The 17,221-nt window shown below is 46.5% G+C and overlaps 1 protein-coding gene across 18 annotated transcripts in view; it reads left to right on the plus strand.

Annotated features, from left to right (window-relative positions):
* Positions 1-17,221, plus strand: part of FOXP1 (forkhead box P1) — a 338,282-nt gene that overhangs the window by 239,199 nt on the left and 81,862 nt on the right. The window contains exon 1 of one of the 18 annotated variants that reach the window (XM_050313046.1): positions 12,509-12,527. The exons of 16 other annotated variants lie outside the window; for them this stretch is intronic. The gene's annotated coding sequence lies outside the window, so the exon portion shown is untranslated. Of the gene's footprint in view, positions 1-12,508; positions 12,528-12,805; positions 12,934-17,221 lie in introns of those variants that run through there. One more of the 18 variants, XM_050313045.1, reaches the window with a different exon arrangement.

Raw genomic sequence — 17,221 nt, forward strand, 5'->3', positions numbered from 1 at the left:
CTGATGGCAGCTGCTGCACCCAGCCAAGCTCCAAACCAGCCTGTGGCACGCCTCTTTCCAAGGCACCCCCAAAGGGGCGCCCCTTCTGTTGGTTCAAAGCGTGTGTGAGATGAGGCTGTGTCTTGTTTCTGCTGCTGGGTCACCATGGGGTGCCTGGAGCAGTCTCAGCCCCCGTGTTGGGGTGACCCTGGTCAGGGTGTTACTGCCACCCGTTAGTATGGGGGGACAGCAGGGATGTCCCATGGCACCGCTCCATATGCAGAGCAAGAAAAGGAAACATCTTCTCCCCAACTCAGTAAATTTGTCAACACAAGGTCTCTTTGGTAGCTTTACAGTATTGTAATATCTGAGACCGGTTGCATGTGTTTTTAAGTTTTCATTATCCCACTTTTGTCCTTTGAATGATAGATGCCCTCAGGTCCAACAGCCTGTGAGGAGACCCCAATGAGCACTTAAATATTACAGAACTTCACATGCTAAAGATAGAAATACCAAAACCAAATATTCCATCCCCAAACTCTGTCAGTATTTTTTTTTTTTATCTCCCTGCCTATGTGCATTTAAGAAAAAAAGAAAAATCCCAGCTTTGTATTGTTAGTGTAGGCTTCTGAGCCAGACTGCACTACAGAGCACACTGATGTGTCTTCCCCTGAGGTATGGAAAGATCTATGTGTGCTAAGCAGGTGTTTTCGTTTGTTTAATTGGAGCTGAGTTTAGCACAATATTACAGATAAATGAATTACACATGTTCAGTAATTCATAGAAAGTGAGCGTTGTTTTGCTTAGACACTTGTCTTCGCATCCAGGCTCCTGAGATAGTGAGCTGGCAAACGAGGACTGAGGTCTTCTAAAAACACAAAACTGCGCGTGCACGAGCAGAGCCCGACGTCTGGCTGCTAAAACAGCAATAATTATTTCACCTTTGTTTAAGTCGCAACATTTTAAATTTGAATAGTATCCTGTTTTGACAAACTGCAAAACCACAGGTCTGAAAAAGACGCGCACGAGGCCTGTGTCAATAGTTGGTGGCATCTCTGGGCAGGAAGCTTTGGGGTGACACACGCTGGCTGTGACGACACCAGGGATGGAGAGACCCAGGAACCACCCAGAGGACTCTGGGGCTTTTCTGGCCTGCTGTGCCCAGAGTGGTGACGTGCACATTGCTTGGCAAGATGATGACTGGTTTGCTTCTACCTGTGGGTTTTTTATTCATTAATAGTTCTTTTTTCCACCTCTCTTTCTGCCGGGCTTCCCAGGCTCAAGCTGCCGCCCCCTTCGCAGAGGCACTACAGGGTATGAGTGCCCCCACTCCCTCATCACCACTGACAGGTCTTTCAGCAGAGGGATAGGACCCCTGGATCCCGGGAAAGCCTCCCCTCTGGGAGCAGCACGGAGGACGTGGCTGGCCCTGCTCTCATTGGAGCACTGAGTGAGAGCCACAGGCGGCTCGGAGGTGCTGCCTTTCAAAGGGCGAGCAAAACCGGTCGCTTCTTACAGCTTCCCTCACAGTTTTGAGTAGTCCCAGCCCTTGGCCAGCTTCCAAATGGATAATTCAACTTACCCGAATTTCCTCTGCAGATTCAATTGTAAACTCTTTCCTCGCTCTCCCCTGCCAGGGCTGTGTATAACTGTGCTGTGCAGCCTTAAACAACCGTCACGCGCAGCTCCAGAGCCCGTGGAGTTTGAGGCATGGCAAGGAAAAGGCTGAACTTTAGGGAGAGCATTGTTTGTGCCTTTTTAGTTCGTGCAGTACTTGGGAGCAGGCTTTTGGATTAAAGGTGTGGTTGGAGCATAAGTCAGTGTTGTGAGCTGGCGGGGTCAGCACTTGAGGCTGATTGTGAGAAATGATTTATTCAGGGACATCCTTTGCTCGTGGACATCCTCACCTTCAAGTCTTCTGATAACTGAAATTAAGGCTATTTAGCTGAATTCCTCATTCATCTGTGAATTTGTTAACACATTACCTGTGGAACTACTGTGTATGTGTATATTCCTTTCCTTCCACCAGCTTCCCACCAACCTCCTGCCAGACCACTCCCCTGCATGGGCCATAACAGAAGGGTCTCGTATGGCAGGAACTACACTGATGGAAAAAACAACAGCCCTTGCCCATGCAGGTACCTATATGGAGCGATGCCTAGCAAAACCTGATCCTAGGATAGATCCAGGCAGGGCTCAGTGCGGCAACACGGCTTTCTAAAGGAAGCCAAAGGCACGTGGGGAAGTGGTGTGTGATCTGGGAAGTGCTCCTGCATCCTCTGGGTTAAATGGAACCACCGCAGTAAATCACAGTTGAAAGTGAGTTGCAAGCTTTTAAAACTGTTACTCGTTTGAGGCTTTTCCTGCTGCACGTGTTGGTATGGGATTGTTCTGCAGGAGGCTCCTGGGATTTAATGTGTGTCCAAACCCAGCAGCAATCTCGGAACGTTTGTGGCGGTGTAATCTATAAACTTTTAATTATATATAGAGCTGAGTAAATAGCTTGAAATCTCTTTAAACTCTTTGTTCATGAATGTATATTAAAAAGTGCCCATCCCATATGCACACATGCACACACACCCTCTTCCTTCCTTCCTTCCTTGTTTTACACCCACTTCCAGCAAGGCTTTGGCTCGTGGCATCTGTCCTTGTGCCGGGAGCTGTGGCCAGAACTCCCCATGGGGGTGGCCCAGCCAGGGCTTGGCTGGACACTGACACCTCCCCCCGGTGTGTGTGTGGTGTCAGAGGACAGTGCAGGAGCTGTTGACTGTGTCTGGGTTTCCCACTTGAAGTGCAGCCCTTTGGGAGGCTGATTCTGCAGCTTCAAACACTTTAATGAGATGCAAATTGTTTGTGATGCTGCCTTACTAAATGTATTGTAATTTTAAAATCATTTGCTTGTTAATTGTATTTAAATAGCTGCCACTTAGACAAGCAGAAAGTTTCCAGAAAGATAAATTGGGGTGGTTTTTTTTTTTTTCTTTTTACTGTGTTTGAGAGCAGCCCTGATGACTTTTCACGGCTGCTTTGGTACAGCGTATTCCAAATGGCAGCATGCCCTGGCCTCACTCACCTCCTGGTCCTCACTTCTTCCCCCAAAAAGAAATACTCACTCTGTTACCTTTCTTCTACAAAACCACAGTCCCCTGAGAAAGTGCCACAGTGGAGTACCTGGGGAGGTTCAGAGTAGAGGTCACTTACTTTCCCCTCTGTTCAACCAAGTCGGATCAACCTAGGTCAGATTTTGGGGTGTGTGATGTGGATGCTGCTACCCTTGTGCATATGGGCATTGAAAGGATCCCAGAGATTTAGGGGATTTAAGTGTTTTTGGGCCCTTTGAAATTCCCAACCTGTTTTTATGTCAATGTCTGACTGCCAGGCAGCCGAGGCAAGGTCGCCCATCCTCAGCACCTTCAAGGCTCTGTCTTCTGCATGTTGAAATAAATGGCAAAGTTTCTCTTGGCTCTGGCTGAGCAATATGAGGTCCTCATTGACCTCAGTTCAGCGTGGTTTAGAGCTGATTTTGATACTACATGATTGCTAGCTTTGGCGTCGAGCAAGCTACACGGTATCATTTGTATTTTATTTGTATTTGAAATACTGTCCTGGAAAATGAAAAATAATATTTCCATATCAGTTCGTTCTTCTTGCCTTGGCTGGAGGACCCCACCCTGCCTGTGCTCCTGACTCTTGTTTTCCAGCTACTCTGTGTTCAGCACTGGACCCTTATTTCAATTCTGCCTCATTTTCCCAACAGTGTCTCATATTCCCTTTGTTTTCTGTTTGCATCTTTGTTGTGCAGCAGGATCAGTAATAATAGTTAATAATTAGCAGCTCAATAGCACTTTTCACCTTCAAAGCAATTTTTGGCATTAAATCACTCAGCTCTGCTGGCACTATTACAATATTGACTTGTTACTTCACCAGTGTCACTGAGGCAGCAAAACCTGCATTTTTATGGAGGCCAAAGTGGGGTCATTTTTTTTTTTTTACAGTACAAAATTGGCAAAAAATAAAATTTTCTCCTAGGCTGACACTTCGTTTGCCAAATTTCAGCATAGAGCCAATTTTTAAAGCCGAGTAATAAACACCTGAAAAGTTCTGGTTTATAATGGCAGTGCTGAGAAGCCATTAACTGAATGGCTCTGCTATAACATAAGAAAACCCTTAAACTGTCAAAAAACCTGTAGAAGCTGGTGGATGGAGGCTTAGCAAATGCCAGCTCTGCCTTGAGCCTGGAGCTGAGGTGCAAAGGGAAGCTGTGGAGATTGGCAGCGTGGATCATTAGGTGTGTCCCTTCTCCATTACGGGAAAATGGTCCTTTCCCACGTGTGTGGTGGTGTGAGGTGTGAGCATCCTCTCCCAGGTGAGATCTCTCCAGGTCTCTCAAGCCGTAGGGAGAAAAAGGTGAGGAGGAACAATGGGGATGGAGCTCCAGGGGAGCAGAGAGCAGAATTTAGAACAACAGGAAAAGCCTGGAGCAAAGAAGGAATTGAGGGATGCAAGGTGTCAGAGGGGATTTGAGAGGGAACAGTGTGGGGAGGGATGTGGGGCCAGGAGCCTGGGCAGCAGCAAGTGCAGCTCTTCAGGGCACTGGAGGGAGACGTGACCAGCAGGGTGGCATGAAGCCCTGGAGATGCCCTACTTGGCTAATGTTGTCCTGGGCCCACAGGGCTTATTTCTGCACAGATTTTCCTGGAAGCGAGGGCAGCTCCTCTTCCTTCTGCCTGTGACCTGTGGCTCGCTGGCACAGGTGGAAGGAAACGCCGCATCCCAGACGAGCATTGTGTGTGCACGTGGCCGGGATCAAGGTATCAAAAGCCACCTCCCCAGGGCAGCACACAGCCCATGGCCAGCTCTGCCCTTCCCTGCACAGGGAGGAAGCCGAGCTGTAAGAGCAGTGTAGTAAAATAGCAAATTGACCAGTAAAAGAAATCAGTAAATGAAGGGAACAGCTATTAATGTGCCAAGCCAAGATGTGTAATTATACCCTAGGACTTTTCCAAACTAATACATGTTAAAGGTGTAAACCTATTAAAGGAGAGATTTTTCTGTACAGGGAACTTATGTAGATAGAAGGATTTACACTGTATTTTATTCTTGTATTATAAGGTATAAGGAACATTTGAGCAAATCCAGTCATTCCTATTATTACAATATCATACGTTTTTCATACCATTTTATGCAGTGCTTCAAAAACTTTGGCAGTAATTCTCTTTATATTGTTAGGAATTTTCTTTTAAAAACAGAATTCTTTTTCTCAAATAGTTAATTAGATTTTGAACTTCAAATACAGTACTTATTTTTTTTTCCTCCCAAGAATAGGGGTGTTAGATCCATTGTGCTGTCCAAATTACAGTTTGGATAGTTACATTCTCTCTGCTTAATCACCCTGCAATTTCATTCGAGTGAAGGATTTGGTGCCTCAGGTGTCCTGAATTCCTCCAGGGCTCTGTGAGGCAAAGTTGCTGCCACCATCCACCCCAGAAGCATCTGCAGAGAATTGTTGTCTCCTTCCAGAGATGGATTTTTGTTGTATTGCTCTGTTGTTACACTTCACAGCGAATTTGCACTTTTCCAATCCCAAATTTTTAGGCACATCTGCAGGATTTCTCTTGCTACAGGAAGGTAAATTTGTTTTAAGGGACCCCAGACAAATTTCTTTATTTGCTTGTTCACCCTTTGGCATCATGGGTGCAGCAAAGGAGTGGGTCCTGGCTGCCCCACCGCATCCTCTCCCAGCCCAGAGACCTGCTGCCTCTCAGCATCATCTCTTCTTGTGGCTTGAGGGGAGAAAAGGATTAGGATGAGCAGCAGCCAGATTTGGGTAGGAAACATCAGTGGGTCATAACCCGTGCACGCAGTGAGGAGCTGCCTTTGCCTGGGGAAGGGAAGCGGGAGGGGAGGACCCTGTCCTTGAATTCAGTTCAGACCCCGTTTTTTTGGAATGAAGTGACGGATCGTGGCATTGCACTGTGAAGGGCTGGAGTGGAAGTACAAAGGAAAAGCCCAGAGCACACAGTGAGCCCTGCTTAGTGATGCACAAAGGACTCTGAGCCGGTCGGATGACCCCAAGGGATCTGAGAGCAAAGTCCTCTGGTTGGGGTGTTTGCTTAGCCGGCATGGCTGGCTGTTTCTCGCCCATGTGAAACCAGATGTGCACCATCAAAATGACTGACGTGGCCAACGGCCAGGGAATGGCTGTGCCGGGGCTGGGGCTTCTGCCCTGCAGTGTTGTTGTCCCAAAACAACAATGGCACCTTCTCCTCTCCCATTCTCTGTCCTGCTGGGCTGAGTGAGGGGGTGCTCCTGACCCAGAGACAGTGAGGAAGAGGGGAAGCACACTATGTGCAGTGTGAGGTGATGGTCACAAGGACACCTCCCTCGCCATGCCCTGCTTTCTAAAAAGTGATTTATACATGTACAGGGGAATGTAGGCTGGTAACCTGTAGTATCTCCTCCCAGTAATTCAGAGCTCCCTTGCAGCGAACACACCTTCCCAGTGCAGTGTGACAACCAGAGAATATTTTAGGGGACTCCTCTGTGTGCTTCTACCTGCACTGAGTCGTCTTGGCTTTAGCACTGTTTCCCAGCTTTGCAAATTGCTCTGTTTTGCTGCTTTTTGGCATTTTGGAGGTGCATTTGATCATGGTGCTTGTTCTGTCTAGCCAGGAGCAGAGATCCCAGTGCTGCTCCCAAACTCTGTCCCTGTGTAGCATCAGCTGTGCCACAGCTTTTCTCTGAGTTCCTATATAACCATCAGGGCTGTTGCATAAACACCTCTTCAGGAAACAATTCAAGTTGTTTTGTTGTATGTACAAAATTAAGTGTCTTCCTCTCTAAAGAAGAGAAAAAGCTCTTCCCGTGGCTGCCTTCTTAAAAAAATTAAAAATAGCTTTTGAATATTGGAGGAAAACTTGGAAGTGTGAGCCAGCTAAATAAACTGTATCATGAAACCTTGGGGACCACTGAAATGGGAACAGTGGCCCATTACTGCTAAGAAGGTGTTTTATTGAAAATACACTGATGTGCATTCCCAGCAGAGTGAGTGAAAAACGGCAATGCCCAGTGGTGATGCCCAGTGGGGTGTTCTCACAGGTGAACCAGAATATAGAGCTCAGCCCTCCTGGACTGTGAGCACAATGGTCTGATAGGTGTTTTTACATAAGGGGGCCCACAGTTAATCCGTTTTATTTTAATTTGCATCTCTGTCAGTACGTGTGTGTACGTAGGCGTGTGTGTATGTAGTTTGTTGTGGAAGCAGGCCTGGGCTTTTAAAGGGGATCTTTTGTGGTGAGGTGAAGCATTAAGCCTCCTGATGACAGAGGCAGATTACCAGGAGAGGGCAGTGCTTCCAGCGCTGCATTCCACACCAGCTGTCCCCACACCAGCCCTGAGCTGGGGTGATCCACCCCCAAACTCCCAGCCGTGGACCCTGGAGTGGCTCCAGCCTGGAGCACCCGCCTGCCTGCACTGCTGCGATGGGCAGGAGATGATCTGGGGTGGCCAGGAGTTCACTGGTTAATACTTAACAGGCAAAAATGTGTTTGATTGACGTTTGTTTTGTTGATGTTTCATTCTGTGGTTTTTTTCTTACCATGGCAACTTTAACATCACGACAAAACACCTACTTTTCCTCTCGGAGCCATCGCTGTTGTCATGCCCAGTGGGTTATTTTGGTAGACAGGGCTTGTTCTTTTCAAGTGGAGGTGTTGCCATCTCCTACCAGATACCACCTCCAGTCTTTCCTGTCCTAAGAAGGTTTTCTCTGTGTGAACACTGTGTTTCAACCCGTGGCAAAAAAAAAAATGGAGTTTTAGTGGAAACTGCAGCATTTCCTCTACTGTACATGACATAAATGCCATCTCACATAATTAAGGAAAGTAACCAGGAACAGTTAGTGGTGATTACCTCTCAATATATTGTGTACTTTGGGGCAGAAAAATAAATTATGAATAATGCCCAAGCATACTTGGAACAATTTGCACACTGTGCTGTGAGTGATGCAGACCTGCTGGTAGAAGAGTGTGCTAATAAATTTTACTTTGTGGCGGAAACAAGAGATTACAGTTTATTAGGAAAGGAGATGGCAATTTATTAAGATCAATCAAATATGAATGCAGAGCAAAAACGTTGCCATTTTTATTTATTTATTTATCTAGAAGCATGGGGGGAGCAATTATATAAAATTTGTTGTTTACCTGTGATGTTTGATTCATTATTAATATTTTTATGTTTAGAGGGAACCATAATTTTGCTGAAATGTCTTCCATAACTCCTGCACAATCATATTCATAACTCACCTGAATGTTGACACATCCTGCTGTGTATATATAAATTAACTAGTAACACTGGCATTATAAAATGATGCATTAAATGAAGATGTGAATGGTAATTTAAAGCATGCCATGAAGTGAAATTTAAACCATTGTACAACACTGAGGGGATTTAAAGAGCCTTGTTCATGCAGAATTTGCAGGAGCAGTAAGGAAAATGACAGTTTCACATCAGAAGAAGAGCAACAGGGATACAAGGATTACTGAAATGTTAATTGCTTTGGTATTCTGTTTTGTTAGACACCATCCGCCTAAAAGTCACTTTTCTGCCTGAAGATATTTTACCATGAGGGCATTAGCTGAGATTATAAAAAAAAAGACAAAAAAAAAAAATGTTTACTTTGTTCTTTTTCTCAGCAGTTTGTGGGTAATAAGTTTCACTGTTTCCTGTTTAGTCAGTTGTTTTCCCCATTTGTTTTTGTAGGTCTTTCAAACAGCAACAAGGGAAAATGAAGCATTCTCAAAACAGGAAAATATGATTTAACCCCACAAAAATGGGCCTGGGGATCTAGGAGTGGGAATAGTATCCGAGACAGCTTTTTCCCTCAGAACTGCAAACAGCAGCTTGCTTTTAAACCGTCCCATGGCTCTGTCCAGTGTGCAGAGCAGTGGGATTTGGCACTTGCCTTTGCCAGGCTTGGCGTGGGACCTGTGGAGTGGGGGTGGGCTCCTCTGGGCCACAGCAGCACTGGCACAAGAGCTCGTCTGAATTACTCACTCCCAAATTTGTGTGTGGGGAACAGGGTGCAGGATTTGGCCCACCACCAGCAGACAGAGAGCAGAGTGGGACCTATTTGGCCCTGTCTGCCCAGGGGAACGTCCCCAGGGTAAGGGCAGAGGTATTGCTGTCTCAGGTAGAAATTGCCTCATATTAGGACTAAAAATTTTCTAATTTGGGACAGGTTAGAAAAGGTTGTGGTTTGTGGGTGTCTTTTCTTTCCCTCTCCCCTGCCCTGCAGGTAGAGGAGGCTTTTCTGTAGGTAAGTCCATGGTCTCTGCATGGATAGGTACCTACAAAAGTCCATGAATAAAGTGTACATGTAAAATAATGGCATAACAAAACCACTTATTCCCCTGTATTCATCATAATTCCTAATCTGTTCCTCCAACTTGAACCTTAGTGTCCCGTGATTATTTTCTTTCACCTAGGTGTTGATATGACCACTTAATATGGATCAGATCCTGTGGGAACATGGTGCCAAATAGCCATCTAGCCTGCCACGCTCTTTCCCAGTTATTTTTAATGTATTACTTTATGTGTTCTGTTTTGAACATCCCTGTCTGATGGTCTCTGTCTGTGATGACTCTCCATAATTGAATGGAATTAAAGTGGGAGTTTATGGTTCTTCTTGGTCTTCTAAAATATTTTGCTGGCTTAGAAATGCATTATATTTCATGATGACCTTACTTAACAAGTGCTACCATCTCCTTTAGTAAGGATGAAGTTTTTAGCCCACAGCAGATGTTGGCTGAGCTTGCAGGTATGAAGCTTTTATATGAAAGGGTATAAAACGCTTTAAAAATAACGGCCTGCAGGTTCTGTGGCCAGCACTCAGTGCTTAGGCAGCACCTTTCATTTTTCAAGGTGTTTTGCAAATACTGGTCTAACGAAGATCCTGAAATGAGTCGTATTATCCCCGTTCTGCAGATGAGGAGACAGAGATGTTGAAGTCATTGACTGCCTTGAAATGGTGCAGGCCGCTCCGAAGCCAGGTCACAAACATTGCAGACTGAACTCTCAGAGAGAGGCATCCTCAATGTCAGAACTTAAAAAAAAAAAAGACAAAACCAAACAAAAATTTCTAGGTGACTTGCCCGAGGCTGGGGAGAATTGTCAGTGCCAGAGCCAGCACTGTGCTTTTGCTTTGCATGTAGATCACAACCTTGGGCTTGCATTGCCACGTTATGCTTTTTCTTCGCCCATGGAAAGAAGAGAAATGCCTTGAGCAAAGTGGTAGGTTTCATAGTGTCCTGTTTTTTATATAAATACAGTAGGTCAGAGCTTGGCCCAGAGGCGTGTGATCAGCCAGTGACCAGGACAGAAGGAGGACACTGGCCTTCTGTTGAGCTGTTGTGTACCTGGATGTGGCCATACCGGAAAGTAAGGATTGATGATGTGAGAATAAGATTGAGGGTTGTGTGTGAGTGAGAAGTTTGTGCTGAGGAAGACAAGATAGATCAAAAGATTTCCAAACGGGGGTCTGTAAAGCATCCTCTGATGGTTTGCAGAGACTGCCTGGGCATGCTGCCCCCTCCTCATTTCGGATGCAGAGTTGGTCAGGGTGTGTTAATGCAGAGTCGTTCCTACCGCTGCTCCTTTGCTGTCAGTGCCGTTGGAGATCCTGCCACAGCGATGCTCTTGGAAACGCAGCAGGAGGAGGAGGTGGTCCACAAGAGAAACTGTTGAAAAGTTTAAGCCTGTGTATTCTGTAATATATTCCCCAAAGCAATCCAAATTCCTCGAGATTGCTTTGAAGTCCAGGACAGGAAGGATTTCTCTTAAGCACAGGTGATAATTATTACTAGCTCGTTGCATGCATTACCGGTTTCTGTTACTGCTGAGTGCCCAGTGTGTTGGGGGGCCTGTGTACATCTGTGCTTGACTTTGCATAGATAGAACACATATAAATACTGGCTGTTCCTGTGCCCTGTCAGTGCTGACCTGCTCGGGGTGTCCATGCCCCTTTAAGAGGCAGGCACTCTCTGATTCATGTAGGCTGTTTCTGGCAGATTTAGGGTCTTGCAAAAGATGCCCTTAGTCCCTTATTAAATATTCATAAGAGGGTGGGGTCACATTTTTGTGACCTGAAAAAAATCCCATTAATAAATTTGTTATCTGACACGAAAACACTTTAGGGTGGAAAGCAATCCGTATCGCATCCCATTTAACATCAGATCACTAGTTGTCAGTAAATTGGGTCCTTTGTCTTTGCTTCTTGTGAGGTTCTTCAGCAGCATCACTAATGGGGCTATTGTCTGACAGCCCGACTCCTGCAAATAACGGGAGGTTCTGCTGGGAACGGTGTAGGGCGGCTTGCATCTGCACTGGTACTTGAACGTAAAGTAACTGAGGAGTAACTCTCTGCATCAATTTTATCTGCAGAAACTATGTGAAAATGTAAAACACAAAAAAAAAATTGAAATAGTGGGAGAGTTTTTACAAATATTGCTGCTTGAGAGGAAGTGGAGTTGGACTCGATGATCTTTGTGGCTTCAAACTCAGGATATTCTATAGATAGGAGCTTTTTGGGCAAGGGAAAATAGGGTCCCGGGGCCGTGGCAGTCCCTGGGTTAGAGAGAGCACACGGACAGGGTCCAGTTTGTGTGCTCAAGTCTGGACAAGTGTTTCTTGGAGCTTGCCCGTGTGAGTTTGTGAAGCTTGTTCTGAGTGAGGTGACACTGTGCCCCATGGTTAGAGAGGTGCCACGGACCCAAACATAGCAGATTTGGGTCCGCAGCGCTCGAGGGCTCGGCTGCCTTAGTGCCAGGCAGTCGTAGATGCCCTTGGCCAGGGCTGGAGTGCTCGGGCATCGCTGGTCGCCAAGGCTTGACCAGGAGGGAAAGGGGAGATGCTCCCCTCGGCAGGCCGGGCGCTCACCCCCGTTCCGCTGCAAACTCCTGTCACAGGCATCTTGCGGTCGTTTTTTGTTTGTTTGTTTGTTTCATTATCGCTATTTTCCGATCCCGAAATCCCGGGGTTTCGCGGCAGAGCCGCCGGGAAGGCAGAAGGGGAGAGAGCGCGGGAGAAGACGACAAAGTTGCGGGGCGGGCAGGAGGGTTCCCCTGCGGTGCCGGCAGCGCGTTGTGCCGGCGCTTTCCCCCGCGGCTCCACCGGCGCGTCCGGGGGAGGGTGTCCGAGGGAGGGTGTCCAAGGGGGGGTGTCCAAGGGAGGGTGTCCGAGGGGGTGTCCGAGGGGGGTGTCCAGGGGGTGTCAAGGGAGGGGTGTCCAAGGGAGAGTGTCCGAGGGGGTGTCCGGGGTGTCAGCCGGCGGTGCCGGGGCAGGGGGCGGGGGCGGCCTGCGGGCGCCCCGTTCCGGGGCGGGGTGTTGTCGGCGGCGCAGGGCGGGGCCGCGCGGGTGGCGGCGGCGGCTGCAGGAGCCCCGAGCAGCGCGCCCCGCACTCCGCCCGCGGAGCCTCCGCAGCGCTCCGCGCCCGCCGCTCCGCCAGCCCGCTCCATGGCCCGGCGCGCCGCTCGCCGCCCGCCGCCGCCCAGGTGGGTGCCCCGCGGGGGGAACACCGAGCCGGGAAGGGCGGGGAGCGGGGGGGAAAGGCCCGCGCAAAGTGCCGGAAAACAGCCCGGCGAGGATGGAGGAGCCGCGCCGCTCTGAGAGAGGAGGAGGAGGAGGAGGGAGGGAGGGAGGGAGGGACGGCGTGTGCGCCCCGCAACTCGCCGGAGGTTTTTTAGAAGTGATGAGCGGCGCGGAGCGTGTCGCCCGGCGTCTGTCGCGACAGCCGTAGCCCGCGCGGGGCTTGTGCCGCAGCGCTGGAGTTTTTGGAAGAAGAGCGAGGCGAACGGGGAAAAGTGCACGGAGCCGGATAAAAACGCGCTGTCAGGTTTAAATGTCAGGAACCGGGATCGCTGAATGGATTCGCCAGTCAATTTACCGGGGGGAAATTAAGTGAGTGAGCTTTGGTTTTTTGACATTGACTAGTGCTGTGAACCCCGGCGAAATGGATGTAACGGGATCTCGGTGTCAGCCCTGCGAGCCGGCGTTGCAGTGCGAGTGAGCTGAATTTTCGAGGGTGGTGGTGGTGGTGGTGGGGAGGGAGGGAACCCTTAGGAAGTGGGTGGTAAGTTTAGAGCAAAGTGCATATACACTCTTCCTCTCTGGAATTAACTCCTTCAAAGCCAGCTTGTCTCTGAAAACACCGAGAGCTCTGACTTGTCCTTGCGCTGGTGGCAGGGAAAAGCTTCCCGGTAGCGCGACACGATCGTCTCGGTGCGTGTGCCGGCGATTGACACGCTACCATTTCATCTTTTTTAAATAAAAACAAGTTTGGTGGCAGGAAATGTGAATCATTCGGGGCTGACCAAGATCTGTTTATGAAAACCAAACGGTTGGATTTATTCTAGCAGTGAGTGTTGAGTTGTGAACTACAATAAATTGCTAAAGTTTATTTCCAGTAAAAAGTAACTTACGCAGGCTAGTTTGCTGTTTTGTAAATAAACTGAGATGTTCAAATCCTGTTCTTTTTATTTGGATCACAGCTGATTTTTATGCCTGATGCTCCTGGGCCCAATCCTGGAAGGACTTGTGCATGTGCAGTAGCTGTACTAGGAGAGGAGGATCTCTCCCTCTCTTTCCTCCCCCCCTGAGCTGTAAGCACCCTGCCTGCTAAATTAAGATTTGCCAGATCGAACCCCTCATAAGTAGGTTTAATGTGCTGAACTTTTAGGCATCTTGCACATCTTTACACCAAGTTGAAAACCATTTCTTTTTGCTTGTAGCTCTTCTAAAAGTCACGGCTACAATGTGTGTATGTCATTAGCGTGTGCTTCTGTCTGGTTAAGAAATGGCTTTTGTTGATTGTATATTTATTGCAGTAGCAGCCTAGGAAGTCTCTAAAAGCAGGCACTCTCCCCACAGCCAGCGGAAAATCTGCTGTCAGAGGGCTTTCAGTGATCTCCTGTGGCTGCGTCCAAAAAATTTCATTGATAAGGCTGCAGAGATGAAACCCGAGTCCTGCCTAAACAGAGTAGCTGCCTTGGCCTGGACTGCGATAGAGCTGAACTGCAAACTGATTGGTCTGACACTTTATAATCAAAGTTGATTTATTGTTCATTAGTAGTGCATTAGCCCTTTCAGGCAAGACAGTTATTTGTGTAGTGGCCTGTCAAACAAAAGGCCGCTAGCACCTGTCATTTCTAAACCATGAGATAAGCAAGCAGATATTAAGATAATGCAAATAGGAATACACTGGAATGAGGTAAAGTTCTAGCAATTTCTCAGTAAGAAATATTGTTTTATTTAACATGCTCATGTTTAGCAAATAGAGGAACTGGATTATAGAGTGAAGGGGTTCCGCGGCATCAGGACCATCAGGAGGAGAAGGCGCTGGGAATGAGCTGGGCGTCCGTGGCGTGTGGTTTCAGAGGACCTCGGAGGTGAGGAGGCAGCTGGGGCAGATAATGAATTGGGAAAAGCTAGTTGCTGATACAGGAGGAAGATGTGAATGCTGTTTTGTAGCCTTAATTTAATTTTGTTTGATTTTGGGTTTAGTGTGAGAGCCAGATTGGGGCACTTTTTGTGTTTTTTCCCTGACTCCTTCTTCCCCTTCCCAGTGGACAGATGTCATGAAAGGATGCTCTTACTGGCAGGGGTTAATTATATGAAAACTTGATGACATCACAGCAGAGCTGTGAGAATGTCAAAATACATCTGCTGCCATATTCAGACATATTGCTCTCCCTCCTCTCCCCCTATATCAGCTCCCCTCCCCTCTCAAAAGGGAATGATCTCATGACATAAAACAGAAAACAACACAAGTGTCAAAAGAAAACAAAATTAGTGAACTTTTGTCTGCCACCATAGAAACGAGGATTAACTTATGTTATTCCAGAGCATGGAATGGAGACTATCTGCATGAGGATATATAGTGTATTGTCTTCTGTGAATTTTCATTTGACAGGGATTTTGGAGGCTGTGATCTTAATTAAATCTCAACTGACTCAAATAATGCATCTAAAGGCATGCAGTGTTGCGTAACCTTGCTGAGTTGGTAAACCATAAATCATCAGAAAGCTTATGATAGGAAGGGCTGCTTTGAAATTTTTTTTTTTGTTTGCTACAGTTGGTTTGTTGGTTTTTTTTGGTCTTGTTTAACATACACTTTACTGTGCTGGGCCATTGTACTCTCCCTTTTCTAAGCAGTGTTATTTTTGCTTAAAAAAAAAAAAAAAAAGCTCTGAGACATGCTCTGACCAGTCACTCAGCTGAACTAAAGAGAAGTCATAAATATAATGGGATTGACAGGGAAGAAATGAAATGCCTGCGCTGGCTTTGCGGGGATCTCGCTGCTCAGAGGAAGGTGTGGGTGCCTCTCACGTTTTTCTACAGCTGGATGAGCCCTCCACACGTTTTAGCAGTGTAACTCTTAACCCCACGCTGAAATTTATGCTGGGGCGTCAGTAGTGATCAGACACCACGGTGGAGTCGTAACGTGTCGCCCCTGGGTTGTAATGGGTCACAGATGGATGATTGCACTAATGGATGGTGGGCTGTGCAAGTTGAGTTGATTTTAGTTGTGTGCCAGGAAGAAAAGAGTTGCAACAGTTGTGTGAAGAAGGTTAAAGGGGGTTTTTAAGGCATTGAAAGCGGAGTAGGGCAGTCAGAGAGATTTTCTTATGCACCATTTTGACCTGACAGTGTTCAGGTTCGCTGTTGTTGCTTGAGAGTGAAGATGTTTTTAAAATACTGAAGCTAAACAAGTGACTATTTCAGTGTAAAGTTCTTTGTTTTTTGTGTGTGTGATTACATGCTCCGGGCAGCTGAAGAAAGGTAAGGGGAGAAAGATTATTGCATTCAAAAGTTTACGGAGTTTCAAAGCTCCTGTGCTTTCCTGCTCTGTATTTCTTAGTCGTTTCAGAGCTGCTGGAGACAAACCTGAGCTGGGAGGACACAGCAGTTGGATTTACTTTCTGAAAAGGTTTCCCAGTAGCAGGATAACTTACTGGTGTTGTTTTTCTCCCCTCTTTGCTAGGGAAAAGCAGTAGCAGGGGTAGTTTTATCAACACCTGCAAAACTAGATTGTGGGAAAGTCCTGACACCATAAGCTAAATTTGTTATTGTTTGGTGAAAGGCTTGGCTGGTTTTAAGCAGTTTGTTTGTTTTATTGAAAGCAGAACTGCATTACTGGAAACTACTTTGCTGTAGTTCAGTTAAAATGTCCTGTACTGTTTTGTTTTTATAAGGTGCTTACTTGTTTAGCTTCACTTTCCAGTTACAAGGAAAGGGAAAAAAAATCCACTGTGCACTCATCTGCAGATTAAAGTGGCCGTGTAGAGATTGGGAGAGAATCAGAACTGGCAAATATGTCTTCCCCAGCTTTTCTTTTTTTGTTCCTTTTTTTTTTAACCTTTCCAGCACAGTTTCCTGTGCTAGCAGGAGGATCTGTAGTTTGTACTGAAGTTGAATGAATGTTAGAAAATGCAGACTGAATATTGAACAAATAAGTGGAATTGATAATTGTTCTGTGCACTAGTTTTGGATGGATTTGCCTTCATTGATTAGGTAAGATGCTCTGTTATTTGGGAGGGACAACACCCCCTCCTCCCCAAACTGACAACGGGTTTTAATTTTTAAGCTTTATCTTGCCCTTAAATCTGAAACATCATTGTTCAAATAACTGAGAACAAGGTAAACCAACAACATCAAAAAGGTCGGCTTCTGTGATTTCTCAAGGGCTTGTTATTTTGTACTTTCCAATTCTATTTGATGTCTTGACAAAACAAGATGACACAAGGGAGAATACATTAAATTTTGATTTTCATCTAACCTGTTACAGTAGTGGCAGCTTAATTTCTTTTACTTTTTACCGAAGACGGCTTTTTTGCACAATTACTCTAATTGCCACGCCACTTTATGAGAAGGTTTCTTTACGGGTTTCCCATTTGCCTTGATTTTGTGAGGCATTTTTTTGAACATGCTTTGACCTTTAACACGGCGAGCTGGCTGGTTGGAGTGTGTCTTCATTAGAAGTAAATCAGTGAATGGCAAAATTGTCAAAGAAGCAACTGATGTTTTCTCATTAGAATCTAATTTGCACCGTTGTGCTTAGCTGTGATGTTCAGCTGTAGGTGTCTGCCATAGGTGTGAAAACCTGCACATTTTTAAGCAAATAAAGTTTACAACTGTTACAGAGGTGACACTTGGAACCAGAGTGGCAAAGCCTACCCGAGTGTGTAAG

The sequence above is a fragment of the Myiozetetes cayanensis genome, unplaced genomic scaffold (assembly GCF_022539395.1).
Source record: "Myiozetetes cayanensis isolate MyiCay16 unplaced genomic scaffold, myiCay2020 scf18, whole genome shotgun sequence".
NCBI classification, from domain to species: domain Eukaryota; kingdom Metazoa; phylum Chordata; class Aves; order Passeriformes; family Tyrannidae; genus Myiozetetes; species Myiozetetes cayanensis.